Consider the following 19,825-nt stretch of genomic DNA (forward strand, 5'->3'; position numbering starts at 1 on the left):
AGGAGGTACCAGCCTAAAGACATGCACTTGGATTCAAATCCTGACCCATCACTCAGCCATGGTGTGACCTTGGGCAGATAACTTATCCCCCCTATGTCTCATCAGAACAATGGAGACAATAGTAATATTTTATTTATAGGGTTGATGTGAAGATTAAATGATGGACTATATATAAACAAACATCATCATCGAAACGAGAACAAAGAGAGGCTTGCTATAGCAGAGAGTCAGACACCATGGTCACTTCCATTGGGCAGGGACTCAGAGGCGAGGGGTGGAGGCAGCGAGAAAGCTTTGCAATGGAAAAGGGGAAGGCTTCAGGCTTGCTTTGTTGGCACAGGGGTGGGGGGTGGAGGTGGGCCACCTAGAAGCAGAGCATCTTAATTGATTAGTTTGAGACTGGTGTCTGAGTTCCTCTGGTTGATCTCGAATGGGAAATGGAGGCAAGGAACAGGGCAGCTGGCCGTCATTGACCAAGTCCTGACCGTGGTGGGCCAGCTGCTGTGGAGGCTGCGGCTCAGGGTTTTTCTCTCTTACATGGTCTCACCATTGTGCCTCTGTGGCTATTATTATTCCTACATGGATGCAGGAGGAAGCTACTCTCCTTTTGCACTGACAGAGATGATCCACTGCCCAGGTCTATACTCTTCTGGAAAAACTTTAATCAGAATTTTTATGTTCTTAAACCCTGGGCATTAAGGAATAGGGGGTGGGGGAAAATACAACACACACACACACACACACACCCAGCTTTAAATTCTGTGCTGTCTGGCAAGACCAGGTCTACAACTGTACCATACGGCACAGAGCAAACCTGTGCACAGCCAGGTGCAGCCACTATTAACGTGCAATAATGTGCTCTACAGCACTGTGAACGGATGGCTTTTCCAGGATGCTGGGGGGCTGAGGGCCAAGCAGAGCTCAGAAAGGCCTACAAGCTGGCTGCCTTTTCCCCCAGATGAAGATAGAACCCTCAGACATGGCTTCAGTTCAACAACCAGCAGAGCCTAGTTTGCTAATATCCCTTAAATGGAAGAATTAAGCACAGAGATTTTATTGAGTATGTAAATTCTTTCTGAATGGTGATGAAAGGCACAATATAAAGTGACTCTGGGCCAGCACAAAATTAAGCTTCTTGGATCTTGCAGGACCTCACTTTAAGTGGATAATGTTACTGGTAGCTGTGTGTCCTCTCCCCACCCATTAGAAACTCCAAGGACAAGTGGGGCCAAGTGAAGCCGCAGGAAGACATTCTGCACCTGCATCTGCATCTGCTCTAACTTAGATCAAGAGTGTGACTGTGAGTGTGTATCTGTGTGTGCACAAGCAAGCACACTTGCCCTCCAGAGGTTGGGTGGTTCTTAATCACTAAAATGTAGACCACCTGAAATTATACACGTGCCCTGGTCAGACCACAGGTGGTGCTCATAGTCAAACCTTAAAAGAGACAGGAGTGCATTCAGAGAAAGCAAGCAGGGTCCGAGAGACTTCAAGGATATCACATGGGGATGAATAGTTGAAGAAGGAAGGGAAGAAGAAACTGAGGATGTTAACCTTGGAGAAACCAAGTTCCTGCCAACACCACAGGCCAAGAATTGAATGGGTCTTCCCTGGGTTGGTAGGAGGAAAGGAGTCTCCAGAACTCCTTTCTGTCCTGGAACCATGCTGTCCCTGGAACCATGAAAGCAAATGTAATGATACCTTTTTTGGAATATTAATTGACATTCTCTGCTCACCTCCAAGAGATTTATTTCCCCCCCTTGACCTTTCCTTCAATGCTTTCTTCTTAGCAAAGTTGCCTTTGCCCCTTGCCTCAAGTAAGGATGAGTAGAAGGCAGAGAAGACTTGAGGCCTTTCATTTGCATTCCAAAAGCCTAGAACCCTCAGGGAATGAGAAAGAGAGAGAGAAAAAAATCACCCACACTAGAAAACAAAAGCAGCTGTGAGGCACACTTTGGAGACAGAGCTAAATATTTGTGGAAGCAGAGTTGCAGTCCACGGTGACAGTCCTTACCTGAAGAGACCCTGCAGGCAAGAACCTGGTCCACCTTTGCAGAGGACCCAAGTTTCCCTGGAACAAGACGCACATCCTGCCTGTGCCTGAGAGCGCTGCCTGCTGCTTCTGTGACTAGACAGCACTAGAGCCGCAAGTGCACCGATGATCACCAGGCGGGAAGGAGCCTGTGCGTGTCCAGAGACAAGCTTGGCCTGGCAGCTGCAGCCCATGAGAAAATCACTCCCCCCACTACCCTACAATGTCCCGTATGGTTTAAGCTCCAGAGATTAAAAGGCAGAGGGTAGAACCCTAAAAACCTAGCAAGACAGTTGGTGCCAGAAAGAAAGGTTTAACCGCTGTACTTATTACACATGAAAGGGAACAACCCCACATCCCCTTGAGCCAGGAGGGCGGATTATACAAGACTAAATAAATGATCATTTGGCATGGAGCTATAAAAAGGGAATCACATTAGGAGTCTGTATTATTCAGGGTTTTCCGAGAAGCACAATATACAGAGCAAAAGCAGGGCTGACTTTTTGGACACCTTTGACAGTCCGTGGAGCCACCGTCAGCCATGACAGTTATGTCAAGGGCTATGTCAAGACTAAGTAATGGGGTATAAAGGGAATGACCTTAGGAGGGGGCTGGAAATCCAAAACCACAAGTCTGGAGACTTGGATGAGGACTCCATCTGGACACTGATGTGAGTGGGACCTCCGCCCCTTGTGGGCTACAAGATCTCAGAACTCTGGCCACCCAACGCCTGAGCTTGGCTGTACCATGGGTCACACTCAGAGCCCTGTGGGACTTCCCCTCTACTGGACATGCGTCATCACTGCAGCCGCCTGGCTTCAGACCCATGCCCACCTCTGCAGATGCCACCAGTGACAGGGACTTCGGTTCACTCTGTTCACTTCTATTGTGTAAACTCCCCCTCTCTGTGTGTAACTTGCGTGTGGCTCTACTGGCTTATTGGGGAGGTCTCCCTACTAAACCTGGCACTGTGGGAAAACACAAATGTGTGAGTGACTCCTTTCAGAGATACTCCCTTGCTCACAACACGGAATCAATGGATTAGAGATTTATTATAAGGAAACAGCCTACACTGCTATGGAAGCTCACATGTCCTACTATCTGCAGGGTAAGCTGGGAAGCAAGAGGCTCAGGAGAGCCAATGTATCAATTTCAATCCAAAGGCAGGACAAAGCTGGTATCCTAGTTCAAAGGTAGTCAAGCAGGAAGAATTCTCTTTTACACAAGGAAGGGTCAGCTCTTTTGTTCTATTCAGGTCTTCACCTGACTGGTTAAGGCCCACCTACATTGGGGGGAACAATCTGCTTTCTCAGTCTACCTACTTAAATGTTAATCTCATCCAGAAATACCCTCACAGATACATCCATAATAAATTTTGACAACTATCTGGGAACCCCATTACCAAGGCAAGTTAACCCATAAAATTAACCAACACTGGATCTCCATGAGATGACATTTAAAGCCATTTCCAAAACTTAAGACTCCAGGGATGTTCCGTCAGGAGGACATATAGGCATCCAGAATTTAAAAAGGAAAAAAAGCTAGTAGGGGAATTTGTTAAGGCTTATATATTTTTTAATAGGCAGGGAGAGATAGATAGATGATAGATGATAGATAGATAATAGATAGATAGATAGATGATAGATAGATAGATAGATGATATATAGATAGATAGATAGATAGATAGATAATAGATAGATGATAGATAGATAGATAGATAGATAGATAGATAGATAGATAGATAGATAGATAGATAGATGATAGATAGACAGATAGATTTGTTGTTCCATTTATTTATGTACTTGTTGGTTGTTTCTTGTATGTGCCATGACTGGGAAACAGACCCACAATGTTGGCATATCAGGATGATGCTATAACCAACTGAGCTACCTGGCCAGGGCAATGTTAAGGCTTATGTTTGCCTAATCTTGCTATAATCAGTTTATGTTTCTTTCCAGGAATATTCTGGTGTAGCCAGTCTGTTTATCTTCAGTAGAGCATTCAGGTACAGCATAAATATTTAGCACATAGCACATTTTTGTATTAAATTCTCATCATTCATCGAACATAAAACAAGCTTCATAGGTACACGAATGGCAAAAATTTGTAAGGCTATAAAAATTGTTCTCAGTGTTTTTTGAAAAGCCAATAATAAACTTCTGGTCCCAGTCAAGTTAATATAAGGTAGTGATTAAAATGTGTTCTGGAATACACAGGACCAGGTTCAAACCCAAGCATAAGGACCTTCAGCAAATTACTTAAATTCTTTGAACCTGTTTCTACATCTATAAATGTGAGGACAATGGCACTGCTTATGCTCATTAAATCAGAGGATGCTTGTAAATGCCAGCACAATCCTGGCCACGGACCAAATGCTTAATGCGTGCTAAAAATGATCACTACAACTTAGAGTTCTGCATAGCCCTGAAGTCTTTTTATAAACCCTTACTTTACTCATCCTTTCTCTTCCTTTCATTCCACAAGTTCAACACCTACACAGAACTACCAGTGATGTCTGAAGTTAGCAGATAGCTTTCTGGGTAGAACACTGGGTGATAATTTCCTCAGAAACCCAGGAACCCCATTCAAAGGCAGGTCTTTCACTTGAATGCCAGAAAGTTGGAAACCAAAAAACAAAGATAAATAATCGGATTTCCTCCTTCGGTTAAAGCTTTGTGTGCATGAGTGTGCACCAGAAAATACTGACTTAATCAGAAGCATTCAATTAAGATGAAGAAAACAAAATGCAGCATCAGAACTGAGGCAAGCACAGCAATCAAGTGGTTATTTCTAAAAAATCCAACCTTGTGACAATGCTCAATAATGATGATATGTGCACATAAGCAATTCCAGAAAGAAAGATAATTGCACCATTTGACAGCCATGCAAATCTCTCTCCCTTCCTAGGTCACTATCTCTGGCTGTGAGTACAGAATTTTCCAGAGAGGAGAAACTTGAGGAAGATTTTGCCTGGATGACTTGTAAAGACAGACTTCCTAATGAATTCCTATATGCAATATTTGAGTCACATAATAAAAAAGTAGGGCCAGCACCGTCTGCTAAAATTACATTACTTTAAACTACACTGGTTTCCAACAATGGCTTCAAGACTCAAAGAACTTTGAGAGGGTTCTTCTCAACTAGTTTCTTTAGAGAAAGTTTCATGTATATAGTAAGTCAAAAGAGATGCTGTCTGACTGAATTGTCATTATTCCATAAAATAACACCTTTTGTGCACAAGGAGTTTCAAAAGAGCTTATTTCTATAAACAGAGAAATTTTACCTAATAGAAGCCCCCTCATCTCTAGGTAAGAAATAATGTCAAAAAGAGACTGTGTAATTAGTTATCAGGTAAGTGCAAACTAAAACCTCACTGTGACTCCACTATGCACACATTAGAACAGATGAAGTCTACAAAAATGACCCTACAATAGGGTTAGAAGTGGACAAACCAGAACTCCCCTGCACTGCTGCTAGTGGGGATGGGGAAATGTTCAACCCCTTTGGAAAACCATTGGCAGTTTCTTACAAAGTTACACATATACCTGCCATATGACCCAGGAATTCCACTCCTCCGTATTTACTGAAGGGAAACCATAACATATAGTTCACACACAGGCATGTGCATGAATGTTCATGGCAGCTTTATTCGTCATAGCCCCAAAGCAGGAACAGCCCAAATACCCATCAACAAGTGAATGGATAAACAAATTAGGGCATGTCCATGCGACTGAAATGCTACTCAGCCACAAACAAAAACAAATTATTGGTCTGTGCAACATGGATGAATCTCAAAATCATTATACTGTTTGAAAGAAGTTACAGAAAAAAAGAGTACATGCTATATGCTCCAAGTTACATAAAATTTTAGAAAAGGCATATCACTAATCTATAGTGACAGAAAGCAGAGCAGAAGGTGGCCTGGGGAAGGAGCAAAGGGAGGGTACCGAGCACCGTGACAAATGGGCGCTGGGAAACTTTTGGGGGTGATGGGAAAATTTGTTTTCTAGATGTGCTGGATGGTTTCACAGGTCTATACATATGTCAAATCTAAATTGTACACTTTAAATATGTGCAGTCTATTATTCTTCAATTATATGTTAAGTGTAAGAACCAAAGAAGAGAATGGGAAGGTGAACTCTCGCTGTGCCCAGCAGAGGGTAGGTGCTCCAAAAATGCTGAATATATGTATTCTCATGGGAACTCCTGCCTACCTATATTGGAGCTGCTGTTTTCTAAGTGTTACATGTGTTCTAATATGTATATACTGCTGTGTTCTGTAAGTGTTATCATTCATAAAGGATTTGGATGATACATGCTCTGCACTGTCTTCACAATAGAGTTTCTCTCCGATTTCTGTGTTCACTGTGTCTTCATCTCTTCTGTGACTGTCTCTTGCTCTGTCCTGTATTTCCCTTCCTTACATATATATTGTGGAATTTTGCTAAAGGCATCTTGATTTCCCTCTGAGGAATTCCCATGCATCAGCTCCTACATGGTGAAGGAGGAAGGGCATGGGATTCACTCTTAGAGATTATCCTCCCAGCCTGAATGAGTGGCTGACGCAGGCACAGCCCAACCTGGGCCACTGAGAATATGGCGTAGGAGGTCTAGCCTAAACTTGACTTCAGACTGTGGTGAAAAAGCTGCCTTCCCTTTTCTGCCTGACTTAGAGTAGTGAGAATGAAAGCAGGAGCTGCGGGCAGATATCTGGCCCACCAAGAGAAAGCCTGCCTAAAATGAAGCCAGTGCAGAGGAGAGGGGAGTGATTCTTGGTGGATCCCCGAGTCCAGATGTGCCTGTATTTGGACCTATTGCTCTACTTTCAGTTTTGTGACCAATTTCACTTTTCATTAAGCCAATTTCATCTTGGGGCTTAAGTACTTGCCATCTCCCTGTCTCTCTTCCCAAAACACCTGGTACACCATGGGAAAGCATTACCTGGTGGTGTATCAGTAAAAGGTGGATGGGAATGTTTCCGAGTATTTGAAACCATTAGCTGACTTCTATAATTATTAATGTTGATGTATGAATAGACAATTTGACAAGACAAAGGGTACTCATAGGCATGGTCCCCTCTAACTAATTATATCTGAAATTAGTCTCAGATAAGATGAACACAAGAAGCAAAATAACTTTCTAGCTGTGCTTTTGCCAGGTTTCTTGACTCAAGTCTCAGTTTCCTCATTTTAAAAGGAGGCTAATAATAGTACCTTTGTCTTGGGTTTTTAAGACAGTTAAACTATACACTTTTGTCCTTAGTGCAATGCTTGCTACTTAGTTGTATTACTGTTACTAAGTAAGATGCTATTAATTTTCATGTATACTACAAAGCCAAAATGCTTCTCCCTTCTCTTCCTTAATGTAAATCCTGGCATTATTCAAATCCCACCACCTCCTCCAGGAAAATCTCCCTTGATTAGTTTAATACATAGTGTAGAGATTATTTTCTTATCTGAATTTCCAAACTATTATTCTGTATATGTGTCTGATGCCCCTTCATATTGTCTCAAACTTCTAATTTCCAAGAGTGTGATAGAGCCAGCTCACATCAGCTTGTGAGAGCCAATTATTAAATTTTTAGGAATTTTGAGAGGTGGTTGTTAAATAGGGCCATTATTAGAAATTGAGTTGCATAGTCATAATTAAATAAATTATATTAAAGCCAAAGGTAATAAACACTCAAAACATAACATTTCCTAGATATCTGCATTGCATTGTACCATCTTGAGGTTATTTACATGTGTTATATATGTAGGGGGGAAATACTATAAAATGGAAGGTTACTGAACATCTTTTTCCAATTCCACATGTTGGTAGCTTGCAATCAGTCATGGTGGAAGAATTTACATCACAGAAATCAGCAAATGCAAATCAGGGCTCTCCCTCTAGTCCTAAGCCACAGAGCCAGTTGTCGGACATTTACTGGTAGGCCAGTAAATGTCTTAACTGTTCGTGTTTGTAAACAGTTCTAATGAGTTCATTAGCTCTTTGACAGTAGGAATGTTGCACATTTCTCTTTGTCCTCTGTGTTGCTCAACATAGCATTACACGCCCAGTAGGTGCTGAGCATTTTGCCATTTGCTAGAAGCCAAGAAAGAGGCAATCATTTCACAAAGATTGCCTTTGCTCTGGCTACAACTATGTGACCTGATGCATTTAAAAATATCCCTTCAGACAAAACCCTTGCAGGTCTACCCCTGCTTGAGTTGTAAACAATGCAGAAACTGCCAATCATAAAGGTAGAGTCAAAATATTATAGTCTGACAGTCTAAGTGAATGCATATTGACACATCCCTCTCCTGTAACAAAGAGCTGAGATCACTCAAATTCGTGTCATAAGGAATGGTCAAAAAAATCAGTAATGTTTCATTTTGAGAAAGGAAAAAAATGTAGGTGCACAGGGGGCAATAAAAATAATGTCTCCAAATGGTTGAAAGGCTATCAAAAAAGAAAAAGATGGGATATGTTCTGTATTACACTAGACAATAGTGCCAGAATCTATGTTTAGATGTTATAGAGAGGTACATTTTGATATAATGAGGAAGGACTGTCCTACGGAGACGACTCAAGATTGATGAAGTGAGGAGGTGTTTATTCCTGCTCCAGTGTTACTCAAACCTGGGGACTGGTGACAGGGCTTGGCACGTACGACTGACTCAAAGCTTTTACAAGAATAAACAAATTAATGGGCCAACAATGGTTCTCAACTGGGGCCACTACTGCCTCCTAGGGGATGTTTGGAAATTTGCTGAGGAACTTAGTGGGAGAGAGATGCAAGGCAGGGGATGTCCCCACGCACAATAACTCTACTAACCCAAATGCAAATTGAGCTCCTATTGCGATACAGTCATTGAGATAATACTCAATCATGCAGCAAGTGTTTGTTGAGTGACTAAGTTTCAAGCACCTTGCTAAATTCTAGGGTTAGTTGCACAAGATAAAGTTTCTTCTTGCAATAGGCTCAAGACTAATGGAGGGAAATAAGGAAGTAATCAGTTTCAAGAGTGACACGTGGCTAACCTAAAACTCTGAAGGTCCCTCCATTAATGGAGTATGGGGTCACTCAAAGGGTGGAGAAGGCCTCTCAGAGGTGAGGGCACCTTTAGGTTGGGTTCTGTGGAACATGCACAGGAGTTTCATAAGCTGGAGGAAGGAGTTCCAGGTGGAGAGAAGAGTATGTGCAAAGGAACAAAAGTGTGAGGGATCATGGCACTAGAAGTCTGAAAAAGCATCTATTAAAAAGTTGTATTTACAATTGTTATATTTGGGCATCTGGTATGTTTTTTAAATACTTCTTCACAGAGGGCCTTTAAGAACATAAGCACAGCTTGAGAGAAGGTTGAGCATAGGTCCTGTTGAGAAAAGAGACTGAGGAGCTTGGGAAATGTCCCTTCCAACCCTGAGAATCTTTGACTCGTTTGGGATGCCAGAGAAGAGTTACTACCAGAATACCACGTGATTAGCAGACCTAAACCCTCATTTTATTGCACTCTGCTTGTTCCGCCTGTTCACTCTGCTCCAGCAGCTTGGGCTTTCACCCTGCTGCTGATCCCAGGGCTCAGGGTATTTGCACATGCTCTTCCCTCTGCCTGCAATATTCTTTCACACAGTTGGTGCCTCTTCAACCCTGAGATCTCATCTCAGTATCACCTCCTCAAACAGGCCTCTCTGCCCATCCAATCTAAAATAGCATTATCTGGAACTTCTTATTCCTAGTTTTGATTACTGTCTGTCTCACCACTGGAATGTAAGCTCCATGAGTGCAGGACCTCTTCCATCTTGTTGCTTGCTTGTTGCAGTGCTAGTACCCAGGAGGCCATCCATTCACATCTGGGCATCCCGTCCTATAATGGGTAAGGAGAAAATAGATCACAGGAGAGCACTTGGGATGCTTAGGAGACTCCAAACCACATTCTATAAAGAAGAAACTGGTGTGTGTCCTTTCAGTAACCTGGCATGAGACTAGAACTAACTTGGAAACCATGACTTTGGAGACAAAATTGTAGGACGTGGGATATTTAGCCCAGTGAAAAGTACTCATTGAATAATGGGAACTCTTTTCTAGTTTCTGGAAGGCATCATGTGGGAGGAGGCCTGGAATTACTTTGAATTGACCCCAAGGGGAAACACCATGGGGAGAAGCCACATGAGAGGGGAGGGAGAGGGAGGGGGAGAAAAGAGGAGAGAGGGGAGAGGGAGATTTCAGCTCCACATGAGGAAGGGCAGTAACAGGCAAAGCAACAGTCAAAGTTCAAAGGGGTCCCTTAGGAGGTTCAGGGTTCCATAGGCAAAGGTGTTTAAGCAGAAGCTGACCAACAGAGATAAAAAGTTCAAGCCCCAGGCAGGAGAGCAGAACAAATAACTAACATTTGTATGTCACTACCTGCATGCCAGAAGCACTGTCTGAGGTAGGGGACAAATATTAACTCACTTAATCCTTACATCAACCGGGGGAGACAGGTGCTATTATCATCATTTTATAGAACAACAAACCAAGACCCAGAAGTCAGAAGACTTGGCCACGGTCTCTGTGCTAGTAAGTGGCAGAGCCAGCATTTTTTTAAAAAAATGATCTTTAATGCCTCTTTTAAAAGTTCGCAGCAATTCTTTTTATGCCTCGACTAGAAATGAGTTGATACCCTATTTTTATCACCCCGGGAAAAAACATTGCAGAATGTTCAACTGTGACTGCCTGACGCCGCCCAGGCTAAGGCTGTGGGTGGTGCCCGCAGTGCCGGCGCGAAGCAGACCTCAGAACACCGTGCTGAAAGGGGGACCCAGGCCCTGGCCTAGCCCACAGTTCTGTATTTTTATTGTCTATACCCTAGAACCACAAGGAAAGAGATTTTGTTTTGCTACCTGCCATATCCTCTGGTATTCAATAAATATGTGTTAAAAATAGAAAAGAAAGGAAAGCGGGAAGGAGGAAGAAAGTCAGTGTATTCATGGGTCCTCCCCCCACCCCCACCGAGATCTGCGCTCTAGGTTCTCTGTGGCCTCGTTCACATGAACCCAGCAAGGCAAAGGAACCACTGGGAGCCCATATCTCAGGCAGACGGAACATGTAGAGACTTGGGAGTTTTCAAAAGAATCTGTCACAAACAATTTGGTTTCCACACTAAAAGAGAAACAAACGAGCACCTTTCAAGCGAGGGAACTGAAGCATGGATGAAAGTTTAGAGCATGTCTCTGGGTTGCTGTCAAAATCCCATTCTGATTAAACGCAATAAAACAGAGTCGAGACTAAAATGTTAATCAAGTGCTGCTTTCTCCCCTAGTCGCTACCATCTAAGAAAGGTGTTTTGATCCTATTTATGAAACAAATGACTTTACTTAGCACGCAGGGGAGCTGCTTTGGCTGTGGGAGGTGATCGCATCCTAATTTAATGACGCGAAAGTCGTGCATGGCCGAAGCAACTACTATATCCAGCTTCAGGAAGACTACAATTTTGAGGGGCTACTAACAAGCTAGTGCTTGTTCAAGTATTAAAATTAACGTTTAATTTTTTTTTTCCATTTATTATGTGTACTTTGCCTTCTCTTAAAGCCCATGCTTTCTCATGAATATTTAATTTTTTTCCCTGGGAAGTCAACTCTGCAACCCACCCCTCCAGAAAAAGACCTGTAAACCAAGGCTGAAGGGAACAGTGACGGGGAGATGAGTCAAGAGCAAATGCAAAAGGACAGATGGCTGAGAAAAGCAGAGAGTCTCAGAGCCACCCTCCAAGGAAGGGAGAGAAACAGTTAGAACCCAGAAGTGAGCAGATTCTTTGTGGAGGCATTTAAAGCTCTAATACCTTATCTCAGTGGAGAAGTGGGTTCTGTTGTGAAGCAACCGGAAAGGCTTATGAATACTTTATGATGTTTGCATTAGAGAGCCTGTGTCAGCATCCTTGGGGAGAGTGAGCCACTCCCTGATCAGGGGTTAGAAATTTTAAATGTCTTCCCTGCAGCAAACTTCCTGGGGGCAGTTGAGTCACCAACAAGGTGATTAGGAGGCAGACAGAAACCCTTTAGTGGAGGAACAATGAACTACTTCCTAAGCCTCCACTGGGCCCGAGAGTACACTTGGCCTCTGAGTAGAGCTGAGCGGAAAACCATTAGTAGGGCCAGGTTTTGAAGCTCCTTGGAGACAACGGTGGAGGGGCCCAAGCAGTAAACCCTCGCCTCACCCACACCATCATCAGCATTGTATCCCGGAGTTTCAGAGTCCTCGCTAGGTCTATGGTCACAAACAACGGCAATAAGAAGCACTCCCTCCTGTTTTTAAAGAAATTCTCCAATAAAGGGGATTTGATAATTGTGTCCTTTCTATGCCTTAGTCCTTTCATTTTGCCCTGACTGGCCAAATAAAGTAGTTAAGGGCAGAGGTGTGGGATTCAAGCACGCTTAGAGTCAAATTCATGCTCTTTTATTAATTCTCTACATGAACTAAGACTTGTTTACTTGTATCAACTTGCTGTGGAAAGTTATTGTAATGGTTAAATAAAATGATATAATGGTTAGTATGTAGTAAGCATTCAATACAATCAGCTACAGTTGATAATATAATATTCATACGTAAATTTACACACGCACACACACACAAATCACTGAGATAATAAGCCCTGATTTGGCACTGAAAATAAGACCACTATACCAAAAACTGCAGGAAAAAACCTTTTGCCTCTTTGGATTCCAATTCTGCTCTGATAAAGAACGGAAAAAGCAGGCCATGGATTTATTTTGTGTTACTAAATTAATCAATTTCACTCCTCTTTCCTGCTCCCTCCCGTGTGCCAAACTCCTACCATTTTAAATTCTCCACGTGGAATAGTCTCTAATATTAAAATTTACAAGTAATGGGTGAAGAAATACATCTCTTTTGTAGTCTACCCTTTGAAAAGATACAATAAGTCCCTGGTGGTCTGTGCTACTGAATATATTTTGTGACCCTTTCTCAGGTACTGAATTCCAGGTGTATGTAGAATGTATCTGTTTAAAAAAAAAAAGAAAAAAAAGAGCAAAGTTGTTGAGGTCCTCCCCTCCCCCTATCAAGAAGATGTCATTTGGAAACTTGGATGAATCATCTGTCATTGTTGAATGGCAAGATAATGGTCTTATGTTAGTAAAGAGAAAGACATAAATGATGTGTTGCAAAGTAATAACAGAAGATTGCTTAACAGGTATGCAAAAATGGCACTAATGCTTACAGACCCAAATGCAATGTGACAGCAATCTGTTAGGACATGATGCTACTTGTGGAATGCACATATGCTCATGCAACGGATATATTTTAATTCCCTATGAATATTGTGTCTCTATGTGTTTATGTGGGATTTATAAATATGGTATAATAATAGCTTCTGAGTATTCTAGCTTAGAGGTAACATGAGTTTAATATGTATTATCTCATTTCTTCCAGATAAAAACTCTGAGAGCTAGGTATCCATGGAAAGGAAAACTGAACCTGAGAGATCAAGGGGCATGTGTGAGGTCACATAGGTAAATAATAATGGATAGATTTGCCTTTTCCAACTCTCTGTTGCTTTTCTACCATGTAACAATCTGTTTCTACCATATAACAATCTGTTCTCCATACAAACACATTTGGAATACATAAACTTATAACTGCACTGAGTCATGTTTTCTCAAGCATGGATATAAAGCATTTTCCTTCTTTTCATTCCTAGAAAGATTTGTGATTTGATTTTTCCTGATGACCAGATTGCTTTGTTCTTCTGCAGGGATATTATAGGAATGCAAGACACAGCAATTTTCCATACTATGTGCTTAGATTTATAACATAATACTACTCGGACAGTGTATGCTTAATGCTGGATAAATGAATGTTTTTGGGTGGTGGACAGAAATGATGAAACCATCGTAGGGCTATATTAAGACATAATGGTCACTTTGCATGTGGCAGAAAGGAACCCCCAAGCTGATTTTTTCATCTGTTTTCAAGACATTCATTTTCCCTTTCAATTTTGTTTTTGTTATAATTAAATTTGATGAACATGTGTTAGCATCTGTTATGTGAAGGATATTGGGCTACACTTTGGGAACCTTATAAGGAGAGCTAGGATCAAGCCTATTAAAAGATACTGATGCATAAATTATATAATAGTAAGCCAAATGAAGCAAGAGTATTTACATTGGTCTACTGCAGCTTCTATGAAATTAAAACCACTGTATTACAGTTTCCAGAGGACTTATGATGCAGTTAGTAAATTTTGTTCCACAGATGAGATTTTAATAGTATACTGTATTTGGACACATTAAGACAACGCAAGTTCAAGGTTAGTGCAAAGAGGAAAGTTTCCTTAATACTAAAGCCGTGCTTAGGATATCATTTCTGTTGTGTTTCTAGTCACATAAAATACAAGTCAATATTTTTCAAAATTTCGGTTATTTTGAAGGTGTTAGAAATACATTAAAATATTTACTATCTCACTTTACTTTTTGCATACTCTGCCCATCTTGCTATTTGTCATTCTACCATCCATGTATTATTTTGAACGTTTTTATTTTATTTTTTAAAATATATCTTTATTGATTTCAGAGAGAGGAAGGGAGAGGGAGAGAGAGAGATAGAAACACCAATGATGAGAGAGTCATTGATCGGCTGCCTCCTGCACGCCCCCGACTGGGGATTGAGCCCGCAACCTGGGCAGGTGCCCCGACCGGGAATCGAACCCCGATCTCCTGGATCACAAGTCGACGCTCAACCGCTGAGCCGCCCTGGCAGGGCTGGAATGTTATTTTGAGAAGATAATGTAATTATGGTTCAGTCTCTGGGGCTTGGTTTTGATGGTTATAACAGCATAAAATAAGTGAAAGTTTAACATCAATTTTTTTGCAAAAATTGTGTGATGACATTTGTGAAAAGAAAATTAGATTATGTACAAATGGGCATCGCTTTATGGGAATTCTGAAGATCTACAGTGAATTACTCCATGCTCTTTCCTTTCTATCATGTCGTCTTGTCTCCATTCAGCAAACATTTAAGTTTCAGGCACTGAAAACATGAAACTGAGCAAAAAGTAAGTTTCAGTCTTCAAGGAATTCTTTGGCCTTTGCTGAAGGCAGAGGAGTGACTGAGCGCACAGCGGTGTTAGGACAGCGCTAACGGAGGTACTGCGCAAGGAACTGGGGCGCTGTCCAGAGAGAGAGTCAATCACCCAGGTGCGACGAGGGAGGGTGTTCTGAGGATTGCAGATGCTTCGCAAGAAAAAACAAAGTGCATTTAAACTGAATCTTAAAGACTGATTTCAACGGCAGAAATATGGAGAAGATTATTTTAGGCACAAAAACAAGCACATAGAGGACATGAATATTGTGACATGGTAGAAAAACTGAAAATTTCATTTGATTTCTTTCAATCAACTTTCTACATATTTGTGGGTAGAGAAAATTTTTATTCCATTAGGTTTAAAAAAATGACCTGTTTCATTTGGAATCTCCAAAAAACATGGTCCATGAAAAACATACTTCAATAGGATTCTTATGATCTGTAATACTGAGAAGAATTCCTACCTGGCCATTTTATCAGAAGTAGGGGAGGTGGGGAAAAGGGAGAACCACTCTTCTACGTTACAAAGACAGTCATGGTAATGCATCACTCTTGAAACTTCCCATTTCTTGATGTTCTGCTTTAAAAAAAAAAAAATCTGTGTATCAGTCAAGTAATAAAAAATATTATTTAAGCAATCAAATGGCTGTGTCCAAAGCCATCGTATTTTAATCTGTATTTTTATTGACTATGTTGCACCTCTTTTTGACAGACAATGGAGACAAATTTAAATCTAGACTTTGCCATACCCTGTTAAACCTTATGTTGTTAAAGTCTCTGAGCCTCAGTTTCTTCACATGCACTTTGAAGGAATGATGCATATCTAGAGGCTTGTTTTCAGGACAAAATGAGGATTTCCTTGCAATGCATTAGACAGTTGGTACTTGATAAATATACATATATCAGTTATTTTTTTGAAGAATGATTATCGTATAAAACTCATTTATATATATTTATTTAAACAGATATATGAGTGAAAGTAAATAGGTTCTGGAATGTTACATATCCATCAAATTTCACCTACTGAGACTTAAAAATATTTGTATCACAACTTAGAGTGGGAAGTGACTAGTGACAAAACTAACCTAGGGTAGTTTCTTTCAAAAATTGCAGATTACTTTTTCCCCTTTATTTGTATTCAGGATAGATTTTGTGCCTCTGAAACATTTCAGTAGATTCACTCTTACAACTTATTGCTTATATGAATAACTATTATAGATTTGGCTTTTAAAAAAATAACAGATTCTGACAACTCACGTAACTGTATTCAATGATCACGATTCCAGTTGCAAAAAAAAAAAAAAAATTAGAAGTATCATGTATCATTCACATTAAAGACTGTATGAAATACTCTACCAGATGTCAGGAGACTTCTGGGGTCATCATTTGTACTGGTTAGCTGGGTGACCATGGGGGACACTGGCAGTCATGAAAATGTTCTGGTTAGGTCTCCAGCTGTGAGGATAACTGATTAACATCCCAACTTCCACCCCTCTGGACCCCACCTGTGTTGGCACTGAGGCCATGCTTCCCATGGGCTGCTCTCCCCAGAGACTGAGCACGGCAGGGAAATTAAAGCAGGCCCCTTCTGGCAAGACAATGGGCCTTGTCTTCCAATGAGAGTTGTTGGCCGAAATTTTCTTGTGACTGTGCTGTAGTCCAAGAGTCTTTCTTTCTCCCCGACCCTTTTTCCTCCATTCTCTCTTTCCGTAAGTGTCCGACCTACATTGCAGGCTGAAGGCTCTCCTCCCTCTTCCTGACCCCTCTGTTGATACATCCCCTGAGGTTCTTCTAATTCCTATCTTGAGCTCTGCTTCTTGGTGGACCACTTAATCTCATTTAGCTTCAGTTTCCGCATTTTTAGGTTGAACAATAATGGCACCTCATCTGCTTTCCTCACCAGGTTATTGTCAAGACCGAATCTCAGAATGTGTGATAGAATCACTTGAAGTTATACATTTCTATAAATTATTGTAGACTACTGTCACACTTCTTTTCTCTAGAAGAGACTTTGTTCCTCCAATCAATTTCTTTCTTTCTCATAGTTTGGGGGAAATTTTTTTGGTGCTAGTTATCATATGAAAAGTTCAATCTCAATTCATCTGTTTCCACACCTTGAGATAGAGATGTAGTAGACCTAAGCCTGCAATATTCTGGGATTCTATTCATGACAGAGAAATATTCATCATAAGGCAGGTATTTCTTGGAACCCATCCAAGGGGATTAGCTACTGAAATTTTGAAAGGACCTCCTTGTAAATAAACATCCCTGGAAGCTGTCCTCACAGTAGGAAGAACAGCAGTAGAACAATTTCAAAGATTATAATAATTTGGGGGAATTGCATAATATGCATATTTATTTTAGAAAAAAAGTGTAAGAAGTGGGGGAAGAAGAAACGGTCCCTTCAGACTCCAAATAATTTTGTTGTATGATATAAATTTCACAAATTATCCACGTTAGAAATGAACCTGGTTTCCAGGCTTCTTTCAGGACCAAATTGAGGCAGGGAGCAGAGAGGCTAACATTGGCTTTGAGAGAGTAAGTTTAATTTAGTTCTCATGGTTTTCTGTTTCCCTGCACAACCTGAGTTTAATGGCTCCATTACATACATATATGGAAAACAGGATTGCAGGCAAAACACCTGTGTTTATTCTGAGTTTTGCCCTTAATTTAATGTACGACCTTGGATAAATCACTTAATTGCGCTTCATTTAAGATTCCTTTTTAGCTGAGAATGTATCTTATCTCCTCAATAAATGATAGTTATTTTCCATCATTCAGAGAGAAATGGTACTGAGTAGAGTCTTTCCCCTCTTATGTCTCCTTTGCTACTTACACAGAATACTTTGCTTCTGATGCTTTTGGTCACCAAATGTGTGGGGTTTTCCCCCACACCATGCAATTCTGCAACACTAACTGGGTGTCCTTAATTCTGATGCTATCTACCTGGAGACAGCATCAGATCCTACAAGGTAAGACCTGAGTCCCACAAGTTTTCTCCCACCCCACTTCAGATCTGTTCTGGTCACCTGTGCTTCTGACCCACAGCTGTAAATCTGAGGTTCTCAGGACCCCTTCCTCATTTTCAATTAATTTGCTAGACCATCTCACAGAACACAGGGAAGCATGTTTGCCAATTTAGTGAAGGATATGATAAAGGATACAGATGAACAGCCAGATGTAAAAATTCATAGGGCAAGGTCTAGGAGGGCCCCGAGCACAGGAGATTCTGTCCTGGAGTTGAGGTGTGTTGCCCTCCCTGTATGTGGATGTGTCATGGATCATTTCTGAATCCTGTGCTATTGGGATTTAATGAGGCTTCCTCACATAAGCATGATCAATCATGAACTCATTTCTAGCTCTGGGCTCTCCAGTGGGGCTGGAAATTCCAAACTTCTAATCATGGCTTGGTCTTTCTGGTGACAAGACCCCGTCTAGGAGACATCCAAGAGCCCACCCAGAGTCACCTCAATAGGACGAAAGATGCTCCTAGTGCTCTTATCATTTAGAAAATTACAAGGGTTTTAGTTCTATGCCTGAAACCAGGGGGCAGGCAGATACATACATATACACACACACGCATTTATTATCTCGTATGTGTTGTCTAGTTACAAATTCATGACAGTAGTGGGGAAAAACATTTTAATCTTCACACTCAGCCACCCTGCGTGTTTAGATTTCTCTAGAAGACTAAAAAGACCCACTGTTATTTCAGTGGTGCAGCAGAGTATCAGAGTGGGAAGGTGTGGCACTGGAGTCAGACATGGCCAGTCCAGGCTTTCCTATTTTCTAAGAATTGGGCTGGTGACTTGATTCTTTTGAGACTCCAGACAATAATACCCCTCTCATTTGGCGTGAACACTAAGTAAGATACTTCTACAAAGACCCTTAGCAACGCACACTTCTCACTCCTCTTCGTTTTAATAAACCTCAGTGAAGGACGTTTAGATGCCTGCTCATTTTGAGCTCAGTTCTATAGATGTTACGTAGCACTCAAAGAGCCCTTAATGGTATTTATAGACTTGAAATAAATCCCTCTGAGGAGTGGAATAACCTGATGTCAGGTAACATTTCCACTCTGACATGGTTGTATAACATTGTGTTTAAGACACTGGCTGTGTCACCTGAGGCAACTTGCTTAATGTCTCTGTTTTTCAATTTCTCATTAACAAAACATAGCCTGTGGTAACATATTTTATAAAGGGTTTGGAGATTTAAATGACATAATTCATAGAAAATATTTCACAAAATACAAGGTACGAAGTCAACACTCACTTTCGGTAAATATATAGTCTGGGAGAAGGTGCAATTTCTCATTAAACTTAGAAATTAAATACAGTCAGGTAGAGACCTGTCAAATTGTATTAGAAAATTTGAATAAAACTTGATGAAATGAAGCAGCTGTTCTGAATGAAAAATAAAGAAGTATGACGTGGGGAGATTGGTTGAAATGGAAATGAAAGGCTCCTCATTAAAAAATAAATAATATGGGTTAATTAATTCTAAGAGAAAGCTGAGTCAACAGGTGACTCCAAAATTTATATCTCCTAGACATCTCCTCCTAACTCTGGAATTCAACTGCCTGCTTGACAAACCTAATGGAAATCGAAGAGACATCTCAAACAATAGGTCCAGGCTCGAACGCCTGATTTTATCTCCTAAACCTGTATATTCCATGGGCCTTCCTTTCTCAGTAAAAAAAAAAAAAAAAAAAAGGTATAATTTATAACTATATT

This window comes from Miniopterus natalensis, chromosome 12, assembly GCF_054644295.1.
Source record: "Miniopterus natalensis isolate mMinNat1 chromosome 12, mMinNat1.hap1, whole genome shotgun sequence".
Classification (NCBI taxonomy): Eukaryota; Metazoa; Chordata; class Mammalia; order Chiroptera; family Miniopteridae; genus Miniopterus; species Miniopterus natalensis.